The sequence below is a fragment of the Pezoporus occidentalis genome, unplaced genomic scaffold (assembly GCF_034315485.1).
Source record: "Pezoporus occidentalis ecotype Australia unplaced genomic scaffold, CSIRO_AGI_Poc_V1 ctg44, whole genome shotgun sequence".
In the NCBI taxonomy this organism is placed as follows: Eukaryota; Metazoa; Chordata; class Aves; order Psittaciformes; family Psittacidae; genus Pezoporus; species Pezoporus occidentalis.
In genome coordinates, this window is record NW_026915769.1 from 1088282 (window position 1) to 1102769 (window position 14488).

At 41.4% G+C, this 14488-nt stretch overlaps 1 protein-coding gene across 1 annotated transcript in view; it reads left to right on the forward strand.

Annotated features, from left to right (window-relative positions):
• Positions 1 to 342: 342 nt before the first annotated feature.
• STK38L (serine/threonine kinase 38 like) overlaps positions 343 to 14488 on the forward strand; it is a 49029-nt gene continuing 34883 nt past the window's right edge. Inside the window, exon 1 of the mRNA XM_062634859.1 lies at positions 343 to 500. The gene's annotated coding sequence lies outside the window, so the exon portion shown is untranslated. The remainder of the gene's footprint in view (positions 501 to 14488) is intronic.

Here is a 14488-nt window from a genome sequence, read left to right on the forward strand (position 1 = left end):
CTACGTGTGCTCAAAGAAAGTTTAATAGTGCCCTCCTGAGTGGGAGAGCTCTCCACAGCTACAAGCCCTTCAGTGAACCTCGATCATCACAGCCTGCCGAGAGCGAGGGCTTAAGCCGGATGCTCGGGCTGAAGAGACGGGCACTCCGTCCGGCCCGTGGGGTGCCAGGACTGGTGGCTGCACTTCAGTAAGAGCCTAAAGCGAGGCCGCTCCCTCCCGGTCACCGCTCCTCGGCCGGTTTCGAAGGAGGAGAACGGGCCGCCGGGAACACTCCCCCGCTGTGGCGGTCCTGAGGTACCTGCCTCCCGGTGCGGCGGCTGGCGGCAGCAGCCAACCGCGGCGCAGCTTAGCAGCAGCGGACTCTCGCGAGAGCCGTCGAGTAAACATCGCTCTGCCGAGGCCCTCCCGCCGCTCTCCTGCTCCTCCTCCTGCCATTAGCGCGGAGGAGGGGGCTGTGTGTGTTCTCTGAGGCGCCGGCTGCAAGCAGCGAGCGAGGAGAGGTGAGTGCTGCGGCGAGCCGGCGCAGCCTTCTGACCCGGCGGTGGGGAAGCAGGCTTTCCCCTGGAGCGGTGCGGAGGGAATGGGGACCCTGTCACTGAACACTAGAAGTCTCCTTCTGCCTTCCCTCTTCTCCTTCCTCCCCCCCACCGTGAGGCAGCAGGAACAGCCATCGCCGTAGAGCCTGAGGGAGAACAGCCTCAGCCCCGGCTGCCGATCAGCCCGGGAAGGAGGTGGGAGGATCGGGGGTGGGTCTCGGCTGGGGAGCCACCGAGGCAGTTTGCCCGCCTGCCTTCGGCGCGCTGCCCCTCAGGTGACTTCTCCCCCTGCCCCTGGCGGGCGAGCGGGGGCTGCCGCCTCCTGCCAGAGGCACAAGTTGCCTGACTTTCCCCGTCCGTTTCCCCGGGGTGGGTGCCGCCAGCCAGCGAGGCGCTGGAGTTACCCAGCCACGGCCGCCGCTCCATCCTCCCCCGGGGAGGTGGGGGGGGGGGGCGACGATTGAGCCCACCGGCAGCTCGGCGTTTGGGCGCGGTGGGCTGAGGGGCCGCGGATGCCCCGGGGTGGTGCCGGGGGCAGAGGCGAGCTTGGTGCGGTGGGAGGTGAAGCCGGGCGGGTGTGAGCGCCGTGCTGTGTGCTGCGAGGGTCAGGCTCAGGCGCTGCTGGCCATCCTGAGGTGAGGCGGGGTGGGGTGGGGTGTACCCACGGTAGGTAGTGTGGCTTTCGGGTGTCCTGCCCGCTCCGTGAATAAATAAATAAAGGGACAAAAATATCCATGTAATGCGCTTGAAAAGTATATTTAACAAACAACACAGAACAAAAAAAAAAACCCAAACACAACAACAACAACAAAAATACCCAGCCGAAAAAAACTCAGGAACTCACAAGTTGCCACTCTCAGATGCACAAAGCCAAAACCTGCTTTTGTCCTGAGCCAAAGGAGTTTGGGATTGGGCCCGTAATTTGACAGCCCAGGTCGTGCTCTGTATCTTTAGGCAATTTGCAGTGACTAAGATAAAAGTTAAGTGGAAGACCTATGTCTCCTGTTTGTTTTTTCCTTATTGTTTGTAGTTTTGTTTTGTTGGTTTTAATTAGTTTGAAATGTCTTGGGTTAGAGTAGCAGGTACAGGCATGCCACCATTGATGCTGCTTACCTGATTTCCTGGTGTGAAATACGGAATAGGAATAAATGACCCTTGATGTAGCTTCTGAATAAAAAGCAGTGCTGAAGTTTGAAGTAAAAAAAAGTTTCCTGTAGGGTATTTGATGGGTTATATTAATGTTGTTTTGCTTTTACTTGCTTTTTTGCTGAAGAGGCATGAAATTTATTTTGGAGGCTACAGGTGCTGGGATTTGTCAGGTATGCCAATTCAGTCTTTTGATTACAGTTTTTCTGAAGTCACTTGCAGTAAAGGGATCTTGTTTGTGAGTGTATATAACTCTAATAAATCTCACTAAGTGGTTGGGCGTGTTCCATAAAAGATGCCTGGACATAAACAGAAATCCTAAAAACTGCTGAAAATCTTAGGGATGAAACAGTATCAATCTTACTTTTACCCTGCGCTGTTAATGGCAATACTAGTCCATACACTACTATTCTGAGAGGTGATAAGCAGTGGCCACACTTGCTGCATATGAGAAATCTGCTACTGTATCTAATAGAATTGATGCGATTTCATCTTCTAGGCTATATGTAGGCATGTTTTCCTGCCTTTTTTAAAAGGTGTCTTGAATTATAAAAATAAAATTCACATAGTTCTGTGAAACTGGGACTCGGGTATTTTTCGCATTGTACACAATGTAGTATATGTTCAGTTTAAATGTTATTGCTTAACAGAGCTTTAAAAAATTACAAAATTATTTCTCAAACATTTCAGGAGAAAATAAACTCCCAAACCACTGGCTAAACAGAACTCAGAAGTAAATATTTACAGTGGACAGGTACCATGCTTTATTTCATTTTGCCTTTTCTTTTTTTTTCTTTTTTTTTTTTTTTTTAGAAAGTTAGTCTTTCTTAAAAAGAAGCAAACAACAAACTCACACCCTATCATTAACTTGCAGTGGAGTTGGACAAGGCCTATTCTCTTGGGATGCAATGAGGTTATGTTCCCAGGAGAACAGAAGCTTTGGATTTCTGTCAGATAATCCATTGTGGACTTGCTTGTGCAAAACTTGTGGTGCTGACCTCTGAGAATCTGGTCCTGTGCTTAGTGGTGTCCCTGGCGTACTGGTTGGAATTATATGGGATGGCATGCTGAATGGAGTTCAGTGTATGTATAGCTTCTCTTGCACATGGTGAGGTTTGCCTGACTGTTGTCTCTCAGGACTTCTGTATAGCCTCCTTTGAGCTCATCTATCTTTATACCCCTGAAGCTTGAGTGGTGGGTAGAGGTTTTTAATAAGTTACCTTCTGTACTTTGGGATCCCTCTTGAATCCTTTAGCGACTACAAGGAGCTTAGTCACAGTTTGAGGAGCACTGGTTTTGTCCACTCTTATCTGCCTAGGCAATGGTTTGTTTTGGTTTTAAAGCTTACCTTCTCCTTATAAATTCAGTTTTTTGCTCTATCCATTTTTATTCTAATAAAAATGTTCTTCCCACCAAGTTTAAGCCAAGGGTTAGTTAAAATGTAAAATCAATTGCTAAACTTTGGTATTTTTTTTCTAGGAGATGCAAGATAGACATGTAAATTACAATGAAAAGAATTACTTCTCTGTATACAGCATTCATCAACACAAAGACTACTTACTAAGCTGTATATGGTAAATGGTTTGCTTTTAGTCCCTCTGAAAGAGGCTTTATGTGTCTTAGCGACAGTTGACATAAATCAAACATACTACTGTTCACCAAATCATTTAATCTTCTCTTGTTGGTAGCTCATTTCAGCATATAGCTGCACTTAGAGCAGACCTGCCATCAGTAGTAATTGGGTTACTGTAGCATGAAAATGTGGGTTTGATAAACAACTGACAGCAAATTCTTTGGGATGGGTTGATGCAGGATTTTTCGAAGTCTGGTGACTAAACAACATCTTTTGTTTTGCAAAAAAAGGAGTAACACCAAGGGTAACCCAGTCTGATGTTGTGGGGTGTGAACTCAGGGAGGAGTTATTTAGAGCATGGTATTGGATCTATATGGTGAAACTGTATTTAAGGTGGGGGGATCTTTCCTTGAAGGATCAGAAGTTGGTTGATGCCAAATGACAAAGAGTAGATCATTTCATTGGTATGAAAGGTCCTGCTGCTCTGTAGTGTAAAACTACAGAATAACTTTTGGCAGTCCTATAGCTCCTGCATCTGCATGAGGAAACAATAGAATGAGACAACATGGGACTGAGGGGAGGGAATGAATTTATCAGAAAAAACTTCTTTTCCTTGTCATAAATAATTTTATCAACATGGGAAGCATTATAATAGGCAGTTGTCATAGTTAATACTGTCTTTTACATGTGAAATCTGGTAATTTTGTGAGCCTTGCATTAATATCTCACTACTTGATAGAACTTAAAAAAGCAAAGCAAAACAGTGGATCAGGAAAGAATATTAATCTTGCTTCAAATATAGGGTTATCTGATTTTGCATTATGGTTTGAACTGTAGATTTGGAACTTAGTTTGTGATGTATGTCTTTAATATTTATACCTACAAACTCGCAATTTGTCAGCTGACATATGAGTTTGAGACTTGTAACTGAATAGAATATGAAGAAAGGAGATACCTAGAATTCTAATGTAATAAACTTCAGAAGACTGCTTATGTGAGATTTTGATTGTCATAGGAAATATATATTTTTAAATTCTATTTAAATATTTTAAATAAAATTCTGTATAAATACATAGAAATAAATTTCTGTATTTTTGCTAGTAAAGAGGAACAATGGTTGATTAAAATTGTAGACTGGGTTTATGGGACTTCACAAGAGAAGAATCTTCTGAAGTAGTGAAAAGGAGAGACAACTATTCACCTTTTATTAGTAAGGAACAGACAATGTTAAGTAATAGTTGGTGTGAACAGGTTGCACAAAGAGGTTGAGTTTATCCTAGGCGGCAGAATGAGTGGGAGGGAGGAACTAAGGGGATAACTTGAATCTATATGAGGAGAGGAGCTGTGTTTAGAGGAAGCGTGTTTACTGTATTGCAATTTAGATTAGCTGTAACTCTGATGTTCCAAAGTTTGAACCTGTGATTGCTGGCATGCTGTAGAGGAGCTGCTTGCTTCGCAAAGATCTTGGCATACTGGAATTTGTTACATTTCCTTCCCCAGAAGCGGAAACAAAAAAAACCTTTTTGTTATCTTTGAATAGAGGAAAGGTTGCAAGGCTTCCTTCTACTATGTGTTATAAAGATAGCAGTTTACAATTCTCTGAGAGTATTGTGTGTAATGTCACATTAAGTGAGGCACTGCTATTGCATCTATAAAACGTGCCAAGAAATTTTAGCAATTAAATCTCCTTGTAGTAAAACAAAACCAAGCAAACCACTTCCCAGACAAACAATTAGAAATCTTCAGTCAAGTGGGTACCTTGCCCTAAACCAAGTATGTCTTTCTGGTCCTACTTATGAGCCACCGTAGTAGAATAAAGTTTATGAGAAAGACAGTTGTGCTTAAGTTGGATGCTACTAAAATGAAGATACACTAGGTTTTGCCAAGCCATAAGAGTTGCAAATACAGCCAGCTTCCGTACAGAGGAGTTTAAATTAGGAGGGGAAAGAATGGAAGTCATAACTTCAGAAAGGCACATGACTACTCTAACTGTACTGCTAAGAGGGATGCAGACAGCAAAAGGAAGTGGCTTGCTACAAGTGGGGAGTTGTGTGTGCTTAGGGGATTCTGCTGATTGTACCAGGTTAGGCTCCATCTCCCTCTCCCTGATGCAACAGAGAGTAAGACAGCCTGTCTAGCACACTTGTGCTCTATCATGAACCTCTGTCAGCGTCACTGAGAATCCGCCCAGAGGACAGCTATGTCCTATTCCTGCTAGACTGCTGCCAGTTAGGAGACTCTGAGTCTGCTTTGTGAGGAAAGGGTTTTCCAGGGTCAGTGTTTGCTACTGCGATGTATTCAGACCTTGAGTATGCTGGCACTACTACCAGTCAGTCACCTGTGGGGGATGGCTTGGTGGTGTGCCTTTCCTACAAATCACTGTTTTCTACTTGTTTTTTTTTACAGAATGAGTAGAGCTGAATCCAATATTGAGAGAGCCTGGCTTAACTGCCATGTAACACCAGAACAGCTATAACCTCACTTCATAGAAACCTCAGTGTTGTTACAAGTGCTCTAGTAAAAAAAGAAATTACTTATAGCTGAACTGATAGTTAAATTCCAAGCAATATTTCATGGTCTCAGGAGAGCTGTTTTGTACAGGCCAGCCAAGATGCAGATTATCTAGCCACAGAGTTCCCTTGCCACTGTCTGAAGCTGAACTTATGATTAGCCATCTTGGTTTTCCATGTGTCACAACTGAGCACAGAGGGGAGGGTGACAGGTCACAGTGTGGCCCGGTATATTTCCTAGTGCAGAACTACCTCTTTAGCTGATTAGCTACATCTGAACCAAAATGTGGAGAAGGCAGGAGCAGCTCACAGGCTTAAGTGTTCCACTTCTTCCCATGAAAACTGAGGAAAGCCTTTCCTTTCAGGAAAAATTCTTCTTTTCCAAATCAGCCAGGTAGATGATCAGAGAACTGGAACACCTCTCCTATGGGCAGGCTGAGAAAGTTGGGCTTGTTCAGCCAGGAGAAGAGAAGGCTCCGGGAGACCTTACAACAGTCTTCCAGTACCTAAGGAGGCCCTACAAGAATGCTGGAGAGGGACTTTTTACAAGGGCATGTAGTGATAAGACAAGGGGGAATGGCTTTAAACTGAAAGAGGGTATATTTAGATTAGATGTTAGGTAGAAATTCTTCACTATGAGGGTGGTGAGACACTGGCACAGGCTGCTCAGAGAAGCTGTGGCTGCCCCATCCCTGGCTGTGTTCAAGCCCAGGTTGGATGGCGCTTTGAGTAATCTGGTCTAGTGGAAGGTGTCCCTGCCTGTGGCAGCTGGTTGGAGCTGGATGATCTTCAGGGTCCCTTCCAACCCAAGCCATTCTATGATTCTGTGAAATAGCAGACCTTAGACCAATGGCATCAGACTCCTTTTGTCTTCCTGTGTGTATTGCAAGTGTTTATCACAGACATTTCTTAAAATTTGTTTTAACTATTTTTTTTTCCAATGAATAGTTGCATAATGTGTTTTCAGCTCTTCCCTCTCACTGGTGCCTTATAAGGGAGGTAACCAGAATGCCAGCCAAATATCAGCCTGATGATTAAAGAATTGTTCCATTTAAAATGTCACTAATTTTTAGCATACTGAGTCCTGTATGAAGAGGAAAGCTTATATTAGTACCTCCACGGACAAAAGCATTGTACTGCATTGTTTAAAGGCAGTTGTTGTTTTCTGAAGTTTAAGATAACTGGATTCTTTTGTGTCATGGTACTTAGTGTTTGGCAGAGTAGGAAAGGAGAGCAAATTCAATCACAAGGTAAGGATTTGATGGGAGTACCTGTTTTTACAAATGGTAGAATCTGAATATGGAGGATAAAGTCTGTTTAACAATAATTAAAAGTATAGTTTAACAAGCTCTAAAATCTGGAACTATGAGAGAATTCTGTGTTCTGCATGTGAGCTTCTCTCTGGTACTCTAGGCAATCATACAGCAATGAAAGACAATGAAAGACATGGCTGTTAAGAATATGTAACAGCCAACTGTTTAAACACATTCCTACTTAGTGGAGTAATGGCTTTTGAATAACAGATATTTCTGTAGCAGATATACTTGGTGAGACTTACCAAGTAAGGTCATCTTATAGTTCAGATCTAATAATGGCATGTCTCAGAAAGCAGTTGAGTGCATCGCAGTGAATTCTGACTGTCAAGCTTCGGTTCTGGTGTCATCAGTGTACATCTTTGTCACTAGGTTTTGTTGATTTTATTTATGCTTGCTTAGCTCAAAAAAGTGGGAGAAGGCTCTGGTTGAGAGGTGAGTCAATGTTCTTCATGACTAACTTGCCATATTTCACTTCTGTAAATCAAAAGTTCTGTTGTGCCTGAAGAAAATTTCTCTTACTAAAGCTGCCTGCTTACACTTTAAAAGAACTTACTTTATGAAATAAGCAATGAATCTTGGCTTCTGCAAATGTTGTAGGAGAGGAAATAGTCATATTCAAGTTTGGGGGGACTCCCCAAAACAAAACAACCCTGTTCATATTGTAAATACGATTTCTGGTAAAGTCTTAGTGTTTAGTCCTTCCCCAATGTTAACAGGCATAGGTAGCATCTTATGAAGTAATGATTAGGGGAAGAGAAGCAAGATTCATTGAAACAGTTGTTCTCCATGAATTCAGCTCTCAAATCTTGTGAGCAAAGTAGATGGAGGACCATTTTGTATGGAAGTATAGTAGGTGGGTTCTTATTGTATGGAGGCTCTTTCCCTGCTCTGTCCTGTTTATCTTGTCAGGGAGTTTCATTTAACAAAGAGAGAAAGTTCGTATAAAATATGTATTATGTGAGCATCTTAGCCCACTTGTGCTCTGGATGTGGTGACCCCACTGCTCAGTTGTATAACTAGTAAGTAGAAACTTTTCTCTGTTGTTTTGGTTTGGGTATTTTTTCGTAATTTTTCCATGATGTTAACACCTGGAATAATCTCCTTTAATTGCTTATGCTTTGGATCATTCCAACTGGAAATTGAAGTCAGGCAAAATGGCAATAATAAGAATAAAAATGTGTAAACCAGGGACTGTTTTGAATTATCTGAAAAGCCCAAAGAGCAGAATACAGACATAAGGTCCTTTCCAGCCCTAACTATTCTATGATTCTGTGATTACATCAGGGGGATCTTTATAGGAGGGAAATAAAAACATGCATGTGTAGTATAAAACGTAATTGACCTTTAGTATCTGCTTAAAGAAATACATATGGAAGTGAAGCAAAATAAAGCTCTCCCTGATATTCTTCAGCTGAATCTGAGTATAACAGCTGTTTCTGAGGCTGAGTTATACAAGCCATGGAGTGATCACACAGCAGCAGAAGTTGAGGCTGTGGCTCTCAAGTCCAGTGAACCACAGACTACTGTCAGGCCACAGCGCACTTCCACCATACACCTTTGATTAAAAAAACGCTCCGGTCCCATTGACCAGCCACATGCTGCTGACACTGTCTGTGGATCACAGGTTGGAAATCACTAAGTTATGATGGGCTGTGGTGTTAGGAATACCACCTAAGTTACTTTGGTTTGGAAGATCAGTGGACTAGACAAAGGGATTCTTTCCCTGCCCCGTTAAATCTTTCCCTTTCCTTTCTTTTCTTTCCCTGTCTTTCTTATTGTGAGCCAGTGATAAAGGGAAGAAGAATGAAATGGGATGCTTTAGATTTTCAAGCTTTGCTGGCAAACCTTCAAAGAAACTTGAAATTTTTTTGTCTTCTTTCTTATATCGCAGCATGTGCCATTTCTTGACCAGCTCTAGTTCTCAGTAATTAGCAGTGTTTACAGGCAACATTCATTCATTCCTTCAACAGGAAGGAACACACTGAAGTCACTGGGAGCCCCAGGTGCACAAGGTAATGCAGAATTGTCTCCAAAGTCTTGAGGCCATGTAGCTGAGGTAGTGTTACAGCAGAACAAATGTGTAGGATGGAAACCTGCATTTCAGCTGTGCGGGCATGGTACTATATATGGAAGGATGGGGCTGTTTGAGTGAGGATTATAATATGTTTACCAGCTGATCAGTTTGAGTAAATAAATCTTGGCATTTCCAGATGGTTGGTTACACCTGGGAAGTAATTTAAATGTGAGTGAGCTTATATCAGAGTTTCTTGTGACAGGAATGGTGATATGCCCTCTTGCCTTCCAAGACATTCTGCTCTAGCCTTTGCACCATGAGAAGTGCAAAATGAATGCTGCACTGATATGACCAATCTCTCGACAGTGCTGTGAATCTGACCATGGATGTTTAGTGGGTTAACCAATATGTGGATGTTCAAGTTGACTTCATGTGCTGCAGCTCTGATCCAACTCTTTCAATCAATATCAGTGGTGCTGATATTACTGTAGGGCAACCTAGAGGAACTTTCCACTTGATTTTTCAGGAGGCATCCAGGTACAACCTGCCATGTTGCCTGCTATTATGATGCCACTTGCTTTAAGTTCGTACTGAAAGCAGTCTCTTTACAGCTGTGTTGATTCGTAACTACGAAGTATCAGGCTTGCACTTGAATAACTTTAAGCCCTATTTAATCCCAGAGGGCACCTGTTTTATGTTAACTCTCTGCTCCTGCTCACAGACATATAAGCCAGTTGTGTAGTGTCAAATGAAAAAAGAACAAAAAATCCTTTTCGATGTTCAGGACAAATAGGTGAATATCATCCAAACCAGACATGAGAAAATTTCATGTGTATGAAAATACCCTGACCTCCACCACTGATTTCAATTGCTACTCAGCTTCTGCTGCAGCCTAGCTTCTCACAGAATAGCTTTTCTGAAAGCTTTTGCTGGAAACCAGAAAAGAGGTTCCTTAGAGCCTGTCAAAAATACTGCTGCCTTCACCTTCGCTCTTCAGGAAGATGCAAAACTCGTGGCAATGGTGTAAAATGTACAACGAGGAAATATGCTTACCCATTATCTGTTTAAATAAGCAATATAACATTCTGCTTTATAAAATAATTTTTACAGCAACATTCAGGAAAAAAAATAGATACACATCCATTTTTTAATGTGTATTTTAGATCACTGCATTTGAAAGGATTGAAAGAATAGTGGAAAATAAAAAATGAAAATGGAAGTAATTATGGGGTAATTAGGGATAAATTGTTATACTCTAGTAAAGATAAAAGTTTTTAGCTATTTTTTTCTCTGCCCTTTTTATTAAAAGAGCAGTAATATTTGGAAAGCCTATTTTGGTTTTGTTTCCAGTCCAACCTCTGTTTCAGATTTTGACCCCCAGGCATGCGATGAGCCTGTCTTGTTTAGGGATCAAAGCCTGCAAGAGAAGAATTACAAGGACAATTTTAGTTATATTATTTCTCTTTAAGCAAAGCAAAACCAAAAAAACCACACACACACAACTGAAACCCTTTGGTGTTTGTATTTTTTTCATGTAGAAGCTCACTTTTGAAACTAGTCCTGACAGTATCTTCTTTCTATCTGACTGTCATCTTCTCCGCCTAAGAAATGCAGTGTAAATGTATTTTCTTGATTCCTTTGCATAAGCGCTCTGAAGTAGTCATGTCATCTTTAAAGAACACTGCCATACAGACTGAGGATAAAAGCTTCTGCACACTTACTTAGGACATTAGAGAGTGATGGTGATCTGCGTCTGCCTGGGTGCAGCAGAAGAATGCAGTTGCATGATGAGATTTTCTTCTGTCATTGTGGAATCTTAAGTGCTTTCCCTCCCTCTCTTTTCCTGCCAAGGCAAGTTTGAATTTTACCACAAAGATATTGGTTAAGTAAGGCCTGCTCAACCCCATTCATTTTAAATCATAAAGCAAGTCCTCTCCAAATATTGCAGGCTAATAAACCACAGTAAAAGAAGTGCAGATTAAGCTCCATATTTGTCTTGGATGGAAGGCTAGACTTCTGTCTGGAACATCTGAATTGGTGCTTTGGGTGCAGCTTCCTTCTGTTCAAGGGTGGTGATCATCTTGTCAACAAGGCACCAGTTTTACAAGATAAAATCACTTACAGAAGTAGGCTTCCATCATATATGTACAACTAGGGAGGGAAATAGGGGCTTTTTTTGCTTGTGGTATAACAAACGCTGCACCTGCTTATGCTTTTTCCTCCTGTTTTCTCTTCCTTGGGTAGATCAGGAATGGAGTTTGTGCTTGACCAAGAGTGTAGGATTTTTGATGGAAACAAAATTTGGCTAATCCTACTTTTTACAAAGAAGCTGCACTTGAATACGTTATAATGGCTTTCCAAGTTAAGGGGATCTAAATTAATATTTGCCAAGAACTAACATACAAATGAAACAGTTGAGAATTTCTTTGTAATTCTTGGATTTGTTTCATACCTCAGTCAATGCTGCTTCTAAGGAAGAAGCCTCTTTCGTTGATACAAAGCTCAATCTACTACGCATATGGAATTTGTGGGTATAATTCTCATCAACATTGAGGGAGAGGGGACTGACAAAGGATAATCTATCCTCTGTTGTGGATACCTAGCACATTTTTGAAGTGACAAGCAAAGAGGGAATACATGAATGTACCAAGATCTTTTTATAAGTGCTTTTTCAACATTGAAAGATCTGGTGCTTTTTGAGATACTGACCATATTTGACCCTACGTACTTCACAAGCACCATTCAATCAAAGTTTAGCAGGTGTTTACAAAGCACCAAAATTCAGAAGGCCTTCATCTTCTTTGAATGAAACACATGCTGTTCTCTCAACTTGGCATCTCAATTTTCTGAGCAGCACTAATCCAGGTAATATTAAGTGTGTTTATATTCGGATACATTGTGACATCTGAGTGCACCAAAGGTTAAATTAATTAATAGACTCAACTGATGTTTAAAAAACTATTACTCTAAATTTTATTTGTGACTTCTATGGCTTTGATTTCTAGCAAACTTAATAAACTAGTATCTGTATGATGCTTTCTGCGTATGTGAGGATTTATTATGAGAAATCAAGTTTGATGTTCATGGTCGAAGATTTTGATCCCATATTATCTGTGTCCTCTTAAACTTACTCTGTGTGCTTGAAGCAAGTTTAAAATATTGTTACTTTAGTAACAATACTTAGTTACTTAGTTTTCTAAGTTTGTATATTCTATGATTTCTTACTTCATGCCCCTTTTCTGGCAAGAGAAAAGGCAAATATTCCTAATGATGTGAGTCCTTGAAATTGAGCAGTTTGTTCAAGGTAAGCCTATGTTTGTATGTTAAATTTTCTTAAAGAAAAAATACTTGGGAGCTCTTAAACTTTTGTTGGCTCTGGAAGCAGGAATGCAGTTAGCATATGGGATAGGAATATTCATGTTGGCTGCTCTCCTTTTGCATGGCTCTGGCATGTTGGAAGTCAGCAGGTGTTGTTTCTTTCTACTGAGAAAGTGTGGGGTTATATATATTACTTAGAAATATTTAAATTAGTTCATATTTTGTAAAAACACACTGAGATACTTTCAGCAAGGATGCTAGGTAAAAGCAATTTGTGTTCTGAAGGAACACGCTATTTTGAGGGAGGATAATTCATTTTCCCACCTTATTCAGTCCTTGGCCTTTACAGTGGTATCAAACAAAGGAAGTGACTCTTACAGATGCTTTCATGGTGTGGTTCCTGGTTTATTGAGAGCTGGGCTGAGATCCACTGACTCATTTCACGTAAGCCACCAAAGAGATGTTTCCAGTTACTGCCTGGACCAGGCCTTTGAGCTGAAGGATTCCATCTCTGTCTGCCAGCCATCCTTCACAAGAAACACAACAGACTTGTATTACAAATATTTCAACACTATAATTCAGCCTTTGAAGGTTTGGCAGTTACTTGGCAAAGGATGTCTCCAAAGTGGTATTTTTAGCAGACACTTTATAGGGAGCTTCAGATCTTCATCTTTTTTCTTCATGTGGAGAGTATATTTTCTGTCTGTGAGGTGCCCAGAGCTGAAGGATATAAAAATTACAAGATGCTCAAACCACAGTTGAGTTCAAATTGTCTTGAGTTTGGTGGGAGCTGCATCTATCCCCATGATAGTCAGTTGCCTGGTTTTCCTCTGCTGGAGAGTCCAGTGCTCTATGGGGGTGGGAGAGGGATGCCACCTATTTTTTTGGTTTCATTTGGCCCTTGAAACACATTTTAACTGTCAAGCAAATCTGTTTGCTGTAGGACTATTATTGGATGAGGCTGGGTTTCTAAACATTATTTGAGAAACCAATTATAGACGTGGGCAACAGTTACAGGCTTTTGAAATGGTCGGGAGAAGCAAACTGCTAAATCCAAAGATACCAGGTACCCTCATCACAATGAGAGTTGGCATTGTATCAACTGTCAGGCAAGATTCACCTGTCTACCTTTGGGTGCTTAAAAATGGCACATCTGAGCCAGTTAATCATCTTAACTGTGCTCTGTAGTCAGTGGATATGAAAAGTCACTAAGAGGAGATGTTTTGTTGTACCTAATGCAAGGGTGACTGTTTTAGGACTCCACCACTACAACTGGTAGAACAGAGGTTGACATGTTTTTCAGAAGAAGATGGGTACAAGCAAGGCCCTGGTGCACTTCTAGTTGTGGAGCCTTGCATGCATGTATAGGGTCTAATAACTGCTGTGTGACTTCTGAGTAGTTTCATATGGCAGTTGAAATTTCAACAGTAATAAAATCCACTGGCTTCATCTTAGTAAAATATCTCTGCAGGTGCATGCAAAAACTTGTGTGTGAATTCACAGACTCCTTTTGTTTTGCTCACAGCATAGTTGAATCAGTTTGGTTTTCTCCAGAAGAGCATGAAGAATGTGCTTCCTCAGTAGCAGCCCATGTAAAAGGTGGTTTAAGTAGACAGCTCCTCTGCAGTTGCACCTCTGGAAACCCCTGGGCTTAGGTCAGCTGAACTTTTTTTTCTGTTTCCTGCTGTAATTCTATTTTTTTTCCATAGTTCATTGTGCCATTTGGTGTTAAAAATAGGATTCCATAAAACATTTTATGTTCCTTAAGTGCATACGCTTTATGTTTTGAACGCATATCTCTGTGAAGGCTTGCCAGAGAAAAGCTTGCCTTTCCTTCAGTGCTGACCTGATCTGACTGTAATACTAAACTCGAGGTAAGAGTCAGGACTAATGCAGTGATTCCATGTCTCAGCTTTTCCTTCAGGTTTCTGGCACCTTCTGCAAACTACTCTTTGTGCTTCAGATGCTGGTGTGGTGCTGCATGGTTTAAATATATATGCGTATATATATATATACGCATACATATATTCTTTTAATTTGGTGTTTTTGATTCATTTTGTTATGCCTCACTTTCC